The 18,781-nt window shown below is 35.3% G+C and overlaps 1 long non-coding RNA gene across 1 annotated transcript in view; it reads right to left on the bottom strand.

Moving 5' to 3' along the window:
- LOC146544331 (uncharacterized) overlaps positions 1-18,781 on the bottom strand; it is a 100,848-nt gene that overhangs the window by 10,199 nt on the left and 71,868 nt on the right. Inside the window, exon 2 of the long non-coding RNA XR_014883684.1 lies at positions 6,442-6,520. This is a non-coding gene — a long non-coding RNA (uncharacterized LOC146544331). The remainder of the gene's footprint in view (positions 1-6,441; positions 6,521-18,781) is intronic.

Below are 18,781 nucleotides of genomic sequence, written 5' to 3'. Positions count from 1 at the left end.
GGAGAAAAAAACGTGCCTCTATTTGTTAACAAACGATCTTTTTTAATCTTTACAAAAACAGGTTTTGTGCCTATGTATTATTCAAAAAGCATTATTCAAAAAGAATTTAGAAATTCTTATTGGTACACAAACAGAAAGAAAGGCCACTTCTACATACAAATAAATAAAAAATAATGAAGTTTATGTACTAGTCCAAATTTTAGTATTACTACATACCCAAACCAGAAGCAGATATAAACTTCTTTGGCATCTCCAACTCTCAAATAAAACAAAACAGGTGACCTTCAGCACCCATCCTCAAAACTCTACATAGCACCAATGTTCAGAACTAGCATTGCTCTTCAGCAGCTAGAACCATTGCTTCCTCTAATGCTTGATGATAACAGGTGAAAGCTCTCACAGGTGGGATTGTGATGCTAATGTCTTATGCTGCCAATGAGAGTCTGACCTTCTTTGGGATAGAAGTATATGCAATGACTTTGGAAGTTATTTAAAGACAAAGAAACACCAGGATTTCCACACAGGATTTCCAAAAGTAACTTTGGATTTAAAACTCAAGATGTCTTGAGAAGACAGAAATGAGACAATATTTTACCATATATGATGAGAAAAAGTTTGTTCTTAATCACAGAGTAGGTCAGTCTTCCAGAAGTGAAACATACAGAGATGTACGGAGTAGAATACACCAAAAGCTGTGGTAGAGTAAACCAGGTTCTACAGATTTCTGAAATTATTATACTGGCTACGAAGAAACCTGTCTCCCTATTTTTCAGCTAGCCCAATACTGAAAGCATACGTAGAAGCTGGAGAAGCAGCATGTAAAATGTATTGATGAATCTGTTTCCTCTTGAAGCACTGAACTAAGTTTACCAGCATACTTCACATCTCTTGCTGACAGCCACTACTTCCTCTCCAAGTTTGGAAGTAGCCATCTTGGGTGGGAATGAGAAGACCAGCTTTGCAGTCAGAGCAGGATGAAACATATTTCCAAGCTAGCAGAAAGAAAGGTCCATTACTGTAGATGTGAGCTTGGTCATTCCCTTTGTCTTACAGGAACAAAAACAGGGCAAAAACAAACACAAACATCTCTAAAAACAATCAGAATAAGTGCTACTTCAGAACACATTTCCAGGTAAAGGTACATCATCACCATCAAGATGTTTTCTTTTTGTGAATTAAACATTATAAATCTTTCACTCCTGATATATCGCCATATTGTTAAGAGCTGATTGTGACTGTTCCCATAGTACAGATGGAAAATGATGCATAGCTACTGTGATTGACTTTGCCAAGGTCGGGAAATGATTTAGTGTCAGATCTCAAAATAGCAAATTCCAAGTCCTCTGTTCTAACCATGATTCAAAATTTACTCCATCATACTATTGCCTCTGGGAGAGAAGAAGATACATATGATTTTTTAAGTTAAAGCTGATGAAATCAAGTAAAATTCTTTACTCACACTATTCTACAGTGCTTAGAAAACCTGATGTTTTTTTTCTAGCTGTAATCATCATCTGGTATTTATTTCTGGTGGTATCTCAGTGTCTTCTGTCACCTTTCCACCAGCAAAGCCTTTATTTTTTATTATTTAATTACTTATAAAGTGCATTGTCAGCCCACTCAGCATGCTTATTAATTAATTACAAGTCGTAATATGTTTCTGGAAGCAGAGACAAAGAACTCTTCTGCTATTAACAAGAGATTAGCAATTTCTTTCATTAGCAATTGTAAAGAATATTCTATTATAATTAATTATATTTTCATTATTGTTATTATTATTTAACAGCAAGCTACATGTACTGGCAAGTTTAAGATATCAGGCCTCATGTTCTCATAGTGAGTCCTGAGATAAGAGCATTTCAGGAAAGGGTGAACATCCCTATATTTAATTCTATCTACTTAGATACATAGATGTATTCTTCATAGGCCTCTCTGAGCACTTAACAACCACATATTCTATGAAGAGCATTTTATCAGACACCAATAGCTCCTTTCATTTCCAGAAAAATTTATCTCACCCACTCAGGCACAGACCTACTCTTTTTTAATTTTTTTTAAGAACTTTATAGTTTCTTATCTATCTGTAAACTATTTGTTCTTTGTCAAATTCCAACGTAAGCTTGCACTTTTCTGTATTTTGTCACCTTTGGGTCCTTTAACAGGGAAGGCTGGACTTTAAAGGAGCTTTTGCTATTTCTTTTAGTGTATTTCTTTTAGCGACAGGAACGTTTTTATATCCAAAGCAGTTCTGTGGTCCAGCCAATGAAGCTTTCAGGTATAACAAACAGAATGATGTGGAGGTGGGAAAAAGACTGGGTGAGGATTACAATAACATAAACTGGTGCTAAAAGTAAAAAAAATAATTTGAGAGTGCTTTTTTCTTTGAGAATGGCAGCTTGCCTGAGTTGCTTCAGAAGGCTGGGACATTTTTAAATACCTATCCTTTTGGCTTCAGTATATTCTTAAGTGTTTTTACATGCAATGACACAAGGAAGTCATTTTAAGGCATCTTACCTCAGTGCCCAGAATAAGCCTTAACTTATTACCTTCTACTTTTTTACCTTTTCTATCATGGGAGGAAACCCATAACAGCAGGCAGACCACACTGGCATGGCTGAGACAGTTCTTGTCTTCTGCTACTTCTCCCAGTATTCTTATTAACATTTACTAGCCCTGTCAAAGTAGTTCAATTAAAATGCGAGGATCTGGAATACTGGCATTACCTGCAATCACCCAGATCGACATCTGGGAAGCAGAAGTAAATCCTATAATTTTCTCTCTTCTACAAGGTTGGTGAGCTGCAGTTGAGGTACTAGGCAGAAAGGAAATACAGTAACCATTTCGTTCATCCCAGCTAAATATGGTCATATGAGTTCAAAGTGCAGATGCAGATATAAAAAGCCTTACAACATATAAATGTTCTGCAACTTATAAAAGAAAAAATAGCCTTCTTTGTCAGAATAACAACAAGTAGTAGCCACCCACAGAGTCTGTATGAAGTTGTAATTCATTCTCAGGGCTGATCATAGCCATTTCTGAGCTCCTAGGGAGAGAACTGCAACCTTGCATGTGTAGTAAGAGGCCATTCATGACTCTGGTGTCAAAGGTTTTCCAGAGCTCTACATAGCTGCAGAATTCCCTTCCATTCCTCAACAAAAACAGAACAAGGCATATTTGTTTGGTATTATGACAATGGATTCTACAAATTCTCATTAGTCACAATTAGTCCCTGTTTTCATACATTCCTCTATTGAACCTTAAAGCAACAGGTTCATTAGAAGTAGAGACATATTTACAGAGCTGGATACAGACATAACAGAGATACTTTGCCTGTGTAGTTTGCTGGTTGGACACAACATTTATGATCTGGAAACTGTACATTCACCCATAGCAATAGAGATACAAGCTTCATCTACATCTAGAAATACATGGAGTCTAGAATGGGAAAACTCTCAATGTGATTATTGGCTGTTTTTATCCATTCTGCAGTAATAACTGAAATTTCAAACTGAATTTCCAGTAAACATATGAAAATAAAAATATAATTATACAGAGCAAGCCTTAATCTAGATTATAACACATTGTATTGATTTGAAATGTCTGAGAAAACTGAATTGAATCTGACTGTCCAGTCAAGGTTCCTGCTATGGCTGCAGCATCCCGTAATTGGTTATTACGATGTTTCCAGTAGTCTTACTGTTTCCCTAACAATATGTAGATTCTTGTCCTCCACATACAAATGTATTTCATCTAGCTTTTGTTTGTTTTTGCTTTTAGTAGGAAGATCTTGAACAAATCCATTTCAAAGTACTTTTACATCTTAGAGCAACTGAACCATCTTTCAGATGGGAGACATTACTGTTATTCAAATAAGAAATGCTCCCTTTTTTGTCCACCTGCCATGTGTATTCAGAAGTATGACATCTTACTGCTCCACAAGATGGACGTATATAGAGCAATTACACTTCCAGTAGCTTTTTAAAAATATTGGATAGCATAACTACCACTCTGCCTTTAAAAGTACATTTGATAAAATATTAACAAAAGTGCACAAGGCCCTTCCCATTTCTGACATATCTATCTTTTCATTATTCTTTTGGAAAAACTGAAACACAGAGCATTACAAGAGAGTCTTGCCTGAAGAGAAAAAGCAAGTCCAAGGGATCAGAAGAACCTGTAATCTAGTTTCTAAGTTTTGAGCTTCAGCACCAGCAACTTCCTTTTCTGTAATTTCACCAATACATTATGAAATGTTACATTTCATACAGTGTTAATTGATGACACTTTAATTGATGAGATGGAAATCATGATGTTTAGCAGACAATGAAGTTTCTTAGATGGCTATTAATAGTTAGTTATTGATGATGATGATTATTATTTTGGATCCAACATTTACTGTTGCAATCATCAGAATTTTCTTTCAAAGTATGGAATCTGAGATAAAGATCTCAAACAGACACCCAGTAGAGAGAGTGGGAACTGTGTGATAGAAACAACTGTAAGAGAAACAAAACACTGTGGATACATGAGCAGTACTGGATCTAATTCCAGGGTAGCTGTTTTCAGAAAAGATTGTTCATTTATTTACTCACAAGGTTTAGATTTGGTTGTCTATTTTTGAGTTCATGAGAGTAAGTATGAGAGCAAACCCTGTGATATAGATTAATTTTCTATGCAGAAATCTGTATTAACGTCAGCTTATTAATTTTCTGCTACACTCAAAGCACTTAGAAAAAGATAGTTTGTAATTTCTACAATAACAGTGAAGACACGTCCAATCCATCTCATTATTCCTCCTAGTTGAGGGTAATTCATGCAAAACAATGGGTCAGTCTAGCACCCATGAGTGTCTTAGTGAGGATCTAGGCATAAGACTAGCAAAGTCTTCAGGAAATTTATGCAAGAAAGGCTACCCCACAGAATAAGCATTCTCCAGTTTTTTAAAGAAGGGAAGAAGAAAGAATTGGAAAAACATTACCTTTGTGAAAATGCAGATGAAAAAACTTGTATGTAGCAATAACTCAATAAATACAGTCTGTTACTGAAAAAAAACTATCCACTTTTCATGAGAGAAGTTAGAAGCCAGTAGGGAAAGAAAAAGTATTATTTTGGTAGCACTAGGACCCAAGACTCAGTAGACTGGATGACCTGCAAAAGTCCCTTCCAATTCAAACGATTCTATGATTCTATGATTTTGGAGTAGGACAATGGACAAGTACCCCATCATCTGCTGTGGGAGATCCAGATGTTACCTGTCACAGCATACACTTTTCAGGAACATTTCCAGTCACTCAACAGCCTAGTATCAGGAATGACAGAAGTAAGTCTCTTTTCAGTTTCACCATCATCTACAAAAAGGGAATGGCAACACCTGCTCATTGTATACTGCGTATTTGCTTCACTTTAAGATTTCATTAATCATTAATGGCTACAAAGCATACAGGAGATGTTAACAAATATTCACAGCAATTCAGAGGTGTAAATTGGTGTTTGCTAATAGAATTTTCCCACTGTGCAACACTTCACTTTCCGAAGTCTATCATCTGATGCTATTACAGCCGATAAATGAGTCAGTCTCACCAGGAGTGTTTGAGTGTTTTGGACAAGCTTTTTTGGGAGTCTTTTCATGCTGATATGCTATTTTGAATGTTGCTGTTGAGGTATTTTTTTAATCTTTTTTTTTTTTTTTTTTTCTTATATAGTCCTTAAATCACTTACTAAAGTCTGTTTAAACTTAAAGGAAAAATTAGGCTGGACTTCAGATTTTCTGTTTTCAAGTTTTCCAGGTATCAGAAACCTAAATCAAGACAGTACTTTGTCCCATACATAATTTCCTTCTGTTCCTACCTTAGAAGTAGAAAGCAAACAAAAAGAGATTATTAATGCTATTTATTTTTTATTCAATTCATCTGTATTTGGTGATGTATGCATTAGAACATGACCATTCCCTCTTTTTACTACAAGATTAAACATATTAAAGCATTCTAATCTTCTCTTTATGCAGGAAAAAAACAAGTGTAATTAGACCTTACAATTAGCAGCAGCTTCCTCAGTGGAGACTGAGGAATTCCTAGAATTTTTAGAATTACCCTGCAGTTTTTTAGAACAATTGGATCAAGCAACCAAAAGCTTCTTATTATTGAAGGTATTTGAATTTCAGTCTAAATGAAGGTTCAGAGGCTTTTTTTTTTTTTCAATTCCTTCATTTTCCTTATGCATGCATTTAGAAAATGTCTTCTGCATTATGAATGCATAATTCATGAAAATTTTGAATGTTTATGTGATAAGCCATCAAGACTCTATAGTGCATTAATGAAGAGAAGTAAAGAACAAGTTAAAAGTGTTCTAAAATCTTAAATTAGTTAAGTCATTTTCCTGTAATGCAGAGTGCTTTGTGACACTTCAAGCTTAAGGTGCCACTGTTCTCATGCTAAAACTCACCTTCTGGTGTGCTGAGTTGATGCAGTTTTCTTCAGAGACCTCACTGTGAATCAGAGAGAAGAGTACATCTGTCTTTCTCCTGAAAAGAAAATGAAAGAGTTTATACATTTTTTGTAAGTCCGAGGATCTCCCTACTCTGCTTCATTATATTGCCCTTCAAACTGTAGTTTTGGTATTAGAGTGAATAGACAGTGTTGCTGGCAAATACTTTCTCATACTGAACTATGGGCTAGATCTTCTTGGATAATCCAGTTTTAAAAAACTCGCCTTAGACAATGCAGAGCATCTTTAATAGTCTTCAAGACAAAGAAATGATTCTTACTGATTCCAGTGTCAGACAATATTCTAATTATTGGTCTAAAACATCTAGAATCGTCTAAAGTAGCATAACCAATTATCACAACTTGTTTGAAAATCTCATGCTATTCAGTGTTCAGTAGCTCTAGATACTTACATTTTAGTGGAATAGATTTCTATCTATCTTCTGTCCCTGAAATACACAACCAGTCCTCAACTTTCTGGAGGAAATGAACAGAAAAACAAAAAACAAACAAACCAACCACCAAACAAAACTTTGGAAACAAAAAAGCAGAATGCTTCGAAAGAACCCAAATATATATTCAACCAATATGTCTGAGGAAGTTGATGTCTGCAGGGATAGATGATGCCTATAGTTTGTATGGACAAATTCAACCTTTTGGAACACTTAAATGTTGGCAATGTTACATTAGAAACACCAAAGCTCCTAGTGTTTGGCAGTAGCTCAGAATATCACTCAAGGTCAAAATAGTGCTTTGCAGACCTTTTGCACTCATGCCTTCTGCAGCTCTGCAACACCCAGCATATATTCTAACTTTGATTCCACCCTCATCTTCTCTTCCTATCCTCCCGTAAATTATTTCACTCCTCTACTGACAAAATGTGCTTTCTTTTTCTTTTTCTTTTTTTTGTAAAACATTTTCTTTCTATTTATTATGAATTATATATATAATGGCAGCAGAAATCCCTTTCCTCTAATCACATGACTGCGGCCATTAAAAGTCATATGTTCCAGAGTAGATAATGTACCTACGTTGTTTCAGCATGAAAATATCAATTGTACTTCAGGCATATAATACAATCTGCTCAACAGTTTGAAGCCAAAAGACCTTGTTTCCAAGTATTCAGTGCCCACTACACCAATTATCTTTTGCCTCTTTTGTTGTTTATGTTGATTATCCTCATCTGTCTAAATTACAGGTGTGGCTCCTGTCTGGATCCTAGCAGAGAATTTATTAACATCTATTAAAAAGACTTTTGCAAGAAAACCTGATGATACATATACAGCATTGCATGAACACCATTCAACATGTTCAGTGTCCTAGACTATTCTAAGTGTCTCAGCGCCTTGATTGTGAGAGTTGTCTGTAACTGATGACACTAAGGAGCTTTGGATAGTGTGCTGGGTCTGCCTGGGACAGAGTTCATTGTATTCACAGTACCCTGAATGGAACTGTATTTTGAAGCAAAAGAATGTTGGTAATAGCAGTGTTTTCAATACTGCTGAAAAGTACTTACACAGCATTAATAATAATAAATAAATAATTTTTCTTTTCCCCACTCTGCTCCCCTGCACTGAGTAGGCTAGGGGTTAGCAAGAAGCTGGGAGAGAACATCGCTTGGACAGATGACACAAACTGAACCAAAAGATATTTCATGCATGTAATATCATGCTTAGCAATAAAAATTGAGGTGGAGGAAGAGTACGCTGTCAGGTAGCTATTGCTTGGAGAATACTCAGACATCAGTCTCCTTGTGGGAGTTGGAGGGTGATTATCTTCACATCACTCCTCTTTCTTTCAGTTATTAAACTGTTTTTGTCTCGACTCACAAGTTTTCTCATTTTTGCTCTTACAAACAGATCAAAATGTATATGTGCAGTGCTTAGCTGCTCACCAGGGTCAACCCACCACAGTTATATTTGAAGGGCCAGGAAAAAAAAAAGAAATTAAAGACCTTTCCTATTTTTACAAACATACAAACAAACTTTCTCCAAATCCAGTATTGTTCATAAATGGCCATACTGTCCCTCAGTTGCGTCCACTGATAAAATTACATTAAATATATCTCTGAGTTGAGGCCTTAAACTAGCAGTGTTCTCCAAGGGTCAGTGCTGGGTTCTGTCTTGCTCAAAACTTAATCAGCGATATGGATGAAGGGATAGAGTCCACTCTCAGCAAGTTTGCTGATGATACAAAGCCAGGAGAATTCTCTGACACACCCAAAGGCTCTGCTACCACTCAACAAGACTTGGACAAACTGGAGAGTTGGGCAGGGAGGAACCTGATGAGATTTAACAAGAGCAAGTGTAGAGTCTTGTACTTGTGGAAGAATAACCACATGAATCAGTACATGTTAGGAGATGACCTACTAGAGAGAAGCTCTGTTTAGAAAGATCTGGGGGTCCTGGTGAAAAACAGGTTGGCCATGAGCCAACAGCATGCCCCTGTGACCAAGAATGCCAATGGTATCCTGGGTTGCGTTAAAAAGAGTGTGAATAGCAAGTCAAGGGAGATTATCCTCCCCTGTACTCCGCCCTATTGAGGCCAGATTTATACTAGTGTCCAGTTTCAGGCTCTCCAGTTCAAAAAAGACAGGGATCTTCTAGGAGGAGTCCAGTGGAACGTCAAAAAGAGGATGAAGGTCCTGGAGCATCTCCAATATGAGGAAAAGCTGAGTAACTGGGTTGCTCAGTCTAGAGGAAAGAAGACTGAGAGGGGATCTGATAAATATTTATAAACGTCTAAAAAGAGGTGAGAGAAAAATGGATGAGGCCAGGCGCTTCTCAGTGGAGTGTTGCAACAGGACAAGGAGTTATGGCCTAAAACTTGAACACAGGAAGCTCTGCACAAATACGCAGAAGGACTTCTTTACGGTAAGGGTGATGGAGCACTGGAACAGGCTGCCCAGAGAGGGTGTGGAGTCTTCTTCTCTGGAGATACTCAAGATCTGACTGGATGCCTACCTGTGCAACTTACTGTAGGGTGCCTGCTTTAGCACAAGGGGGTTGGACTTGATGATAGTTTTGAGGTCCATTCCAATCACTATGAGTCCGTGAAAACAAACACTGCCAGACTGCCAGACTGTATGTCCCAGACAAGGCAGCCAAAGTAAAAATTCGTATGAAAACAGAGAAAGAATTTCTTCCAATATCTGTGTTAACCTTCCTCTTTTCAAAGCTATTCAATCACAATGCTAAGCTTGAAGGACGTGATCAACCTTTAAGCCTCCAACCCAGCCTCAGGTCCAGCATTCTGTTGCCCACATCTTCATTGGAAGACTGTGCTCATCTAATAAACTATACCATGAAATCTGGTTCCCTTGTGACCTAAAATCTGTTATTATATTTTCTTGTCTTCCTTTACTTTTACATGCTGTTACCGATCAAATTCAGTATTCAGAGTTTCACACAGAATGAATAGCTTTTTATCTGTAAGATATCCCTAAGGTCTGTGCATTTATGTAGCTTTGGAAATCGTTAACAACTCAGATGGGTTAATATCTCAACAGTCTATTCATTTGTGCCGGCAGGACTCACAGAGGTGCTAAACGTCTCTAGCGAGAAGTCAAAAGAGGTGAAGTGAGTCAGCAAGACCTAAGCAGGTCCACAAACTTAAAAGTTGTCTTTGTCCTTTTTTTTTTTTTTTTTTTTTTTTTTTTTTTTTTACAACAACAACAAAACAATACAAGTAGTATCACGAGAACTAAAAAATGTTTTTTTCTTCCACGAAATAGAGGAATGGGATAATCCAGTTATTAAATACAAGAAGGTTTTTACATTCAAGCCTCTCTTGTCTCACAGAATTCCACAATGGGTTTTAAACAAGAACAGTTATTTGGAACATACACATCAACATTTAAATTATATCAATAAGAGTATTATTATTAAATATTTATTTTGTATAATATGCTTATCTATGAACACTTAAATTGTCTTTCCTAAAAGCATTTACCATTGAGTTTGTTCCAAACAAATTTACAGCAGTTTAGCTGTAGGTCTGCCTGGAGGTAGGTAAGAATAAATCCCTGGAAGTCAGTGTTGAGATGTCTAAATCACCTTGCCTGTTGTGTTACTGCCAGATTTCTATAGCTTATTTAAGCAGCATTCTTTATCCTTAAATAATGTTGAGCAATTTCTTGTTTTTGTGCAATTCACTATCGTATTAAAATATTATTTCCTAAAAAGTCAGTCTGCGACTAATCCATTGAGAATGTTGCAATACTGTGGAAATAGATTGGGTATTAGCACAAGGAAATAGCGAGGACATTTTAATGAATATATCATAGACATAAAATTTAATTTGCACATGGCTCTGTTCAAAGCAAAGAAGAAATGGGAAAAACACAGCTCTCATAAAACAGCGAGACCACTCTGGAGACTAGATACTCCCTTCTAGAATAAGGAGTATCCCTCAGAGATCGAGAGGTCTGAGATTCTGCAGAATATATGACATTCTTCAAGTAATTTTCTGTACTTTCTATTCTGATTCTTGAAAGAGCTCTGCTGGCTTTTCTAATGGCAAAGATATATAATACAGGATAGTCAGTCTGAGATTCTCATTCAGTAGTAATTATCTCTTTGTAATAATGTGTGCACTTCTCTGGGACAAATTTATCCAGAATTTTCTCTCCAGGACTCACTGTCAAATACATATAATTTAACATACGTTATAATATATCTATATCTATCTATTTATCTATATAAAAGTTAATATACAGACAAGCAGTAGGCCTTTGGTAATTGCAAAGTATCACATTAAATTATATAACCAAAATTTATTGAGTATTCACATAACACTTTCACTTTAGCTCTGCACAAGACTGCTGATATTCTCATGTTTTTTCATTGTCTTAATTTTTATTTTCTCAATTAACTTTCTTCCTTCATTTCTATTATTTTTAACTTGTTTACAAATGTTCCTTATTCATTTGTTTGAAGAGTGCCAACTGGTTGTAAAACAACAAAACAAAGTTGGGAAAATTACATCATCAGACGCTTTTGATTTAGTAAGAAGGTGTTTGCTTCATTTAATGAGAATGACTTCACTGAGAAAGCAGCAGGACAGACTGCAGCACCGAGAGGGAAAAGAGCTGTCAGTTATGGTGCAGAAAGTAAAATGCTTCCCTTGTCCAGTGCGCTAACAGTTCTGGGATAAACAGCCTAATTGCAGACAAATCTGTTTCTACTACGCCCCTAAACTCACTCTGATTTTTGAGAGTCTGTTCAGGTGGGATCTCATTCCCTAAAATGCTTGAAATAGAGGTACAAAAACAGAATTGCTCTGTTAGGTGTACAGATATACTTTAATAACTTTTTCTAGTTCTGTGTAGGACTCCTTGTACATATGAATACATGCCTGTAAGACATTATCTGCACTGTTCTAAAAGTGTTTTCACAGAGGCAACACAAGCTTCTCTGATGGCCTCAGCTATGCCCTGTGGTGGGACTGCTGGAACCGACTGGAAACAGCTGTGTCCAGAATGGGACAGGCCCTGATACCTTCTGTCACATGGAGGCTCCTCTGCAGTCCTAACTCCTGGGACAAGACACTATATACTATGTATATATACAAAATATATGCATTATGTATATAAAAAATGTGAGTATTTGTGCATAAGTAGAACTAACTTTTACCCATCCAATTGTTGTACCTCCATAGAGCTGTTTCACCCATACGAACAAGCACCTATCACAAGCTTCTAAAGGACTCATTCTCCTCAGTTCACAGCTCTGGTAAATGAAGTTGCTGCCACCATACCTTAAAATCTGTTTATTATCTTATGCACATACTTTCCTTTTAAAAGGTGCTGTGGGGATGAAGAGGGTTATTCATGTGTCTTTCTCAGTTAATTTCTTTTTCTTTTTTTTTCATTTTTTCTTAATGCGTTTTTGATTACTTACTATTCCTCAAAGGCCAAAATTCAATACGTAAAAATGCTTTTCAAAAGATGAATCAACTTCTAATGTCAAATTCAATAAGCTCAGCTACCACATTCACATCCCGTTACTGTAGGAAGAGAAAAGGCAATGATGCCCCAAATTTCTACTATTTTCAGAAATGCTCCGAATTGAAAATTAAGGAGAAGTTATTGAAGTGCTTAGAAACCAAATTGGTGTTCAGAAAATGGACCTCAGATAATGATTTTTCCGTCCAGTTTATTTATTCTGAATCCAATAGCCATTAATACACTATAAACTCCAGGGAACTGAAGGCACAAATGTAGTTATTTTCCTTATCATGTTTGCAGGGAAAAGCTGAATTTCAAGTTATTAGAAAGTAGCATAATTAGCTATTGCGCAGGTAGTGCTTCCCATAGCCTTGGTGCATCATATGGCTACTGGCATAGCATACAGTAAATTGTAGGGTGCATTTCTGCCTGGGAATTGCCACCTCCATAGGGGAGAATTCCTCCTTAGGTTCCTCACAGCTCAGAAGATGTCTCCAACAGACCCAACCTGAAGGGGGGCTTCAGCCCTGCACAGTTACCTTAGTCTGTGGCTGACACCCCAATCACTGACTGCAATCCCTTACAAATAAGAACATCTATTCAGTTTCAATACATCGCAGCCAATAGAGCTAGGCAAGTAATAAAAGAAAACAGGATGAACTGAAATGGATTGTGGGGGGAGAAACTAAGGAAGGAGTTTTGATAAAATGAAGATGAATTATTTTGAAGGTAATACAGACAATTCTCTTTTATTTCCAGAGTTAAGTCATTTGATTTAAAGATTGTTTTTTAAACAAAACAAGATCTAATTTTGAAAGGAAAGCTCAACCTTTTTTTTCTTTTTTTCTTTCCTTCCCTGTTTCCAAAAGGAAATTGTTCAGGAGGAATTAAATTCTCTGCTCTTTAGACTAGAAGAGAATACATGTTGAATCCTAAGCTTATAAATGCGCTTAACCTGGGACCAAGAGGATTTGTGAATAAAGCAAGCACTGTCTGCCAAAAACAAAAAACAAACAAACAAAACAAAAAAACAAACAACAAAACAAAACAAATTCCACAGTCTTTAGAATTAGATACTTCAGGCATGTAATTTAGAACGTGATGGACTTTTCCTTAGAGTTCTCTATTTCTTTCTATTTAAGTATTATATATATATATATATATATAAAATATATATATATATATATATATATATATATATATATATATATATATAAATACTTGTCAATCTTCCGAATTAGGTGTAAATTGTATTATCCATACTATCATTTTCTTTTGTAAATGCTCACTAATGATATTTAATGATATTGTTTTTATTCTAGGAATTTGTAGGTGTTTTCTTATGAAGAAATATGCTTCAGTTTTCATGAATTGGTTGCTTTTACATTTGTCTTACAAAATGCAGATGATACTGTAATTCATGAAAATAACACAAATGTAATATATATACACTTCTCAATTATCTCAGTTGTGTTTTCAAGGACAATTCTGTCTCAACTACACTGGCTTTAATTTGGACTAAAATCCACACTCCAAAAGCCAAATAGTAAATAACTTACTGTTCAAAACTATAGATTTGTAAATAGTAGAATTCATTTTACTTACTAAAATGCAAATAGAAATTTATATCATTTGTGTGATATTTAAATGGTTCTGAAAGACTGAGGAAAAATCTGGGAAAGAATATAAAATATTATTATGAGCCTTAATGAACTATAAAATAAAGATTAACAGAAATCAACATGCTTGGTATTATTAAAACACAGCTGTAGGAAAGGATGATGCTTATTTGCTAACATTTTTTGTCACTAAATGTTTAGCAGAGGAAGTGTATAGAATAACTTCCATGAAGAATTTGGTCCATCATTTTCATTTGAGTAACTTAACAATAAAAAAATGTGCAAAAAAGTAGCAGATGAAGTTTCTGAAAGCTGGAATTTGTACGTGTGTAGAATACTTTCAAAATGGAAGTGATAAAATAGCCTTTGAGCTGCTAGGGACTAAAACCTGACAGACAAAAACAAAAAATTAGAACAGAATTGGCATACTGTCAGTATATGCTCTCATATGCCGCTGAAATTTGTTTATCTGAGATTAGACACGCTTATAAAGCCAAAATAACCTTGGAAAACTTTTGGTAATATGTTGTCATTTTGCTTGCCTTTAAAAGTAGTACACTTAACAAGTAGTTTTTATTATATACAGAGTTCTTGATAATTTATATGTATGTTGCTTTGTCTTACTAGTGTCATAAACACTGTCTATAAATACACACTACTGCTTTTGGTTCCTAAACAAATGCAAGTTGACCATGTGCTAAAGCCAGAGGAAGCCACTGATATTCTTACCAGATAAGAAAAGGAATTTGGGCTTTGACCGCCTGTGAGTCACTCATTTCCCAAAGTAAATCAATTTTATCTCTTACTCCTGAGTGCTGATCAGCATTAACTGCTAGCCAAGCAGGACAATACCTCCAAGAGGCCATCTTCTGGAAACTCTAGAAAGGAGCACAGTGCACTCATGTAGTAGTACACATCCCTTCCAGAAGCAGATGTATTTCCTGGAAGTAGAACTGGCAAGAATAGTGAAAAGTGAGCTCTGATTGAATCAGATATAATAAAAGAATAAATGAAAAATCTTTCCTATTTGAAACATGCAGACAATTACTTTGAATGTCTTCATAATACTATTTTAGCATTTTAGCCATTATTTCACTAAAATCTCAAATTGATTGAACTACTTACAGCACTGGAAATGCTGCCCATAATATTAAACATATCTAATAGACAAATATGGTACATGAGAATAAATCAAAGTAAAATGTATGGGACTCATTGTGAATTGTCACCCATCTTATCCTTCTCCATTTCTTGTCTCCCATTCCATCTCCTGTTCTTCCCTCCAAAAGTCTCTATTTCCTCACTGTAATACCAGATGTTATGTAACATTTTTATCAAGGCAAGACATAAAAACCATTATCACTCTTAATGGTATTTTGAAAAACATTTTCATTCTTCCCTTTTCTCTTACGTAAAAGGAGAAAATAAAAGTAGATCCACTTACAAAATTATTTCAGAAGTATAGATTTGTAAATAGTATTATATTATTACTTGAATTGGAAGGGACCTCTAAAGGTTGTCTAGTTCAGTGTTCCTGCAATCATCTTCATAGCCATTTTTTATGCATCCTTAGAATTTTGAAAATGGAGAAATGTTATAAACTTGGCAAACTATTTTGGTATTTTCTGCTTGCAACTGACTTGTCAAAGCAACTAAAGTTGCTATGCAACTTCTGGGTTTAATTTCCCAACACCATGAGTTTAACAAATTTACCAGGTGAAGTCATAATCTTTGTGAATACATAACTTTGTCATTTATAATCAGCATAATTGTTATCAGTACCTTAGTGATATGAAGCTGAGGCATAGAGATACAAATATTAAAACTGTTGAGTAGCTATCAGTGTCTAATTCGTCAGATCTGGGAACCAGACACTTGATACTTATTAAGTACTGATACATAATGTGCCAAGAAAAGAGAAAAGGAGGAGATCAGGAAGAATAAAAGGGAAACAGAAAAGACAAAGGGAAAGGGGGAACAGAGAGACTAGGGCATGGGAAGAGGAAGAGATAAGAGGACAGAGTGGGGGAGAACTGATGGGAAGGGGAGAGGTAATTTTATTGTAGTTAATTACATCCTGACCACAGTACAGGTAACTGAAAGTCTTAGAAGCATAAGTGTCAATAATCTTAATATAGCTAGTGCTACCAATCATACCACTTGAATCCAGGAATATCCAAAGCTGAATGTGGGTTTGTTAAAAATACTGACATTTATGAATTATGTTAATTGATATCTAATTAACTTGCTTCAGCTACCCTGTTAAATGCCAATTAAATATATTAACATTTATCACAATTTTAATGTATCAATAAGAATTTAACTATATATTTATAGACATTGTAATTTTAACTTAATTAGATGGCTAGCTGATTTATCATTTACATAATTATTCAGCCTTAGTCTGTATTCTCTTAAACAATCAAATTTGTATTGTACTGTCTACAGCAATTGGTCTTTCTCTGTACAATTCGGTACCTTTCTCAAGATATCTGCTACTAAGACACAAAGACCAAAAGTAGAATGGGAAATGGGATTTTCACTGAGATCAAGGATGCTAGTGTGAAAACAGCAATTTCCCAAGATTGGACATAATCCAGTAATGTTGATTATTTCACATAAACAGTCTGAAAAATTATTGAAGGCAGATACTGGAGGAGATTAATGCTAAAGCATTGTAATTCATTTATCAAGTTGTAATACACTAAAAAGAGAAAAAAAAGCTGAGTTTCTAATATGAACTGGACACTGTTGAAATTAAGAATGTCCCACAACTGGGTGACCGAAATCATATAAAAAATGACTAAAATAATAATAAAAAAAACCTGTTCCTCAAGGAAAAAAAATGGGTAAAGAACATTTTTCCACCTATTCTGATAGACATGTGCATGTGCTATAACACAATGGTACTTATTTAAATAAGTCTCGTGGTTGAGGCAAAGTTTTGGAACTTGAATGCACAAGTGATTCCATGTAGTCTGAGCACTTCAGAAGTCATTTGCCATTGAAAAACGGCAAAAAAGTTGTAATTTCTTGCATGCACATGCATACAGAAAAAAAAAAAGACGACTGTCTGTAGAGCAGCATAAATATTTGGCCTTATCTAAAACCAGTATCTCATGATACAGACTCAGGAGTTTATAATTGTTTTAACTATATATTTCCCTGTGCTTTAGGAACAATAGGTGCTTTCACTTAAAATGTTCTCTATAAATTGAGTGGACAGTATGAAAAAGAAAAGAAATAATGTATAGAGGAGAGTTTGTGAGTGCCTCTTGAGCTTGCCTTTCGTGAAAAATAAGTAACTTCTGAAACAAATCGTGGGATGATAGAATTCTGTAAGAATATTCCTATTTGTTATGCTGGAGCTATAGGAGGATCATGCATTTTAATTACTAAAAGTTTTTAAAAATATACTGATTAGTTGCACAAGAAGCAAAACCATATTCTGTGGTTTGCTCCTGTGTGGATTTGCAGGTGTCTAGTAATATTGTTGACATGCTGCTTTGTCAACAATAAAATTTGTCATAGTCATTGGCAGTATATGTCATATAGCTGAAATTGTTCAATAAACTCAGAAGTTATTAAACCTGAAAATAATCTGACAGATGGGTACATAGTTTGGAGATAGAAAGAACCAATGTTTCTGATTCTGACCAAATGTAAAAGATCAGAAAATATACTTATCTGTAAAAGAACAGTACTTATTTAAGGCATTAACCAGATCAAAATATTTCACAATATTTTCACAGTGAGTGAGGAAATTCTTCTTTATAATGGTTCATAGAATCATAGAATGGCCTGGTTTGAAAAGGACCTCAAAGATCATCTAGCTTCAACGTCCCTGTCATGAGGAGGGTCACCAACCACTAGAAGATTTCTTGCTTATTTAAATTTTCTTTTCCTGTGTGGCAGAGAAATAGAATACAAAGTGTTGTAGGCTTTCTTAACAGTTAGTGACAGAGATCAGCATCTTGGGAGAGTGAGAAACATCTTGTGCAGGGAGTCACCTGCTTCCATCTGTTAACAATAAAGGGAAGTAATAACTAATCAACATCCTATTTAAATTTTTACAGTTACGTGCCTAACGGGAAGAGGGATGAACTCAGACCAGAAAGTCTCAAAACCTCAAGATTCACATCTTCTCAAGAGCTTATTCTACAAATTCTGCTGGTTTTACTGTAATTTTCCAAGTCCCTGGTACTGGTAAAAAATTGTTTCACTTCATAAATTTATTTTAGTTTTCTTTCTAAAATAAAACAACTACGATTCTTGAAAGTCTCTTAGAAAACAATTAATCCATTAATTATCCAGTGGCTTCATCCTAGTCATCTTGTGATAATGGTCAAGATTTAGGAGGATTATTGTTAAAGGCTGTTAGAAAAAAGCATTCAAAATACAGGCAGTTTTCTGAGACTACTGAGATTAACCAGAACTCTGGTGTGATGAAGTTATCATAAAAGCTTTCACAAGTACGTTTTCCCTCTTAGACAGCAAACAGTGGCTGCACAAAAACATTGAGAAAGCTTCCTCTGAACATATTAAACTTGAAAAGACCTTCATTTTTTATTAGGTGACTGATTTGGTCAATCAAATCAGCTATTATTTTTCACTCAGTTCCTTAATTCCTGTTATGTAATCTATGCATACCGTCCAGAAAAGTCATTCTTGTGAGAAAAAATACACATCAGAACTTGTATACATCAATTCATTTCTTATACACCTATTAAATC

The sequence above is a fragment of the Meleagris gallopavo genome, chromosome 5 (genome assembly GCF_905368555.1).
Source record: "Meleagris gallopavo chromosome 5, MGAL_WU_HG_1.1, whole genome shotgun sequence".
Classification (NCBI taxonomy): Eukaryota; Metazoa; Chordata; class Aves; order Galliformes; family Phasianidae; genus Meleagris; species Meleagris gallopavo.
The sequence above is the reverse complement of the archived record's forward strand: the minus strand, read 5'-3'. Positions and strand labels throughout refer to the sequence as shown.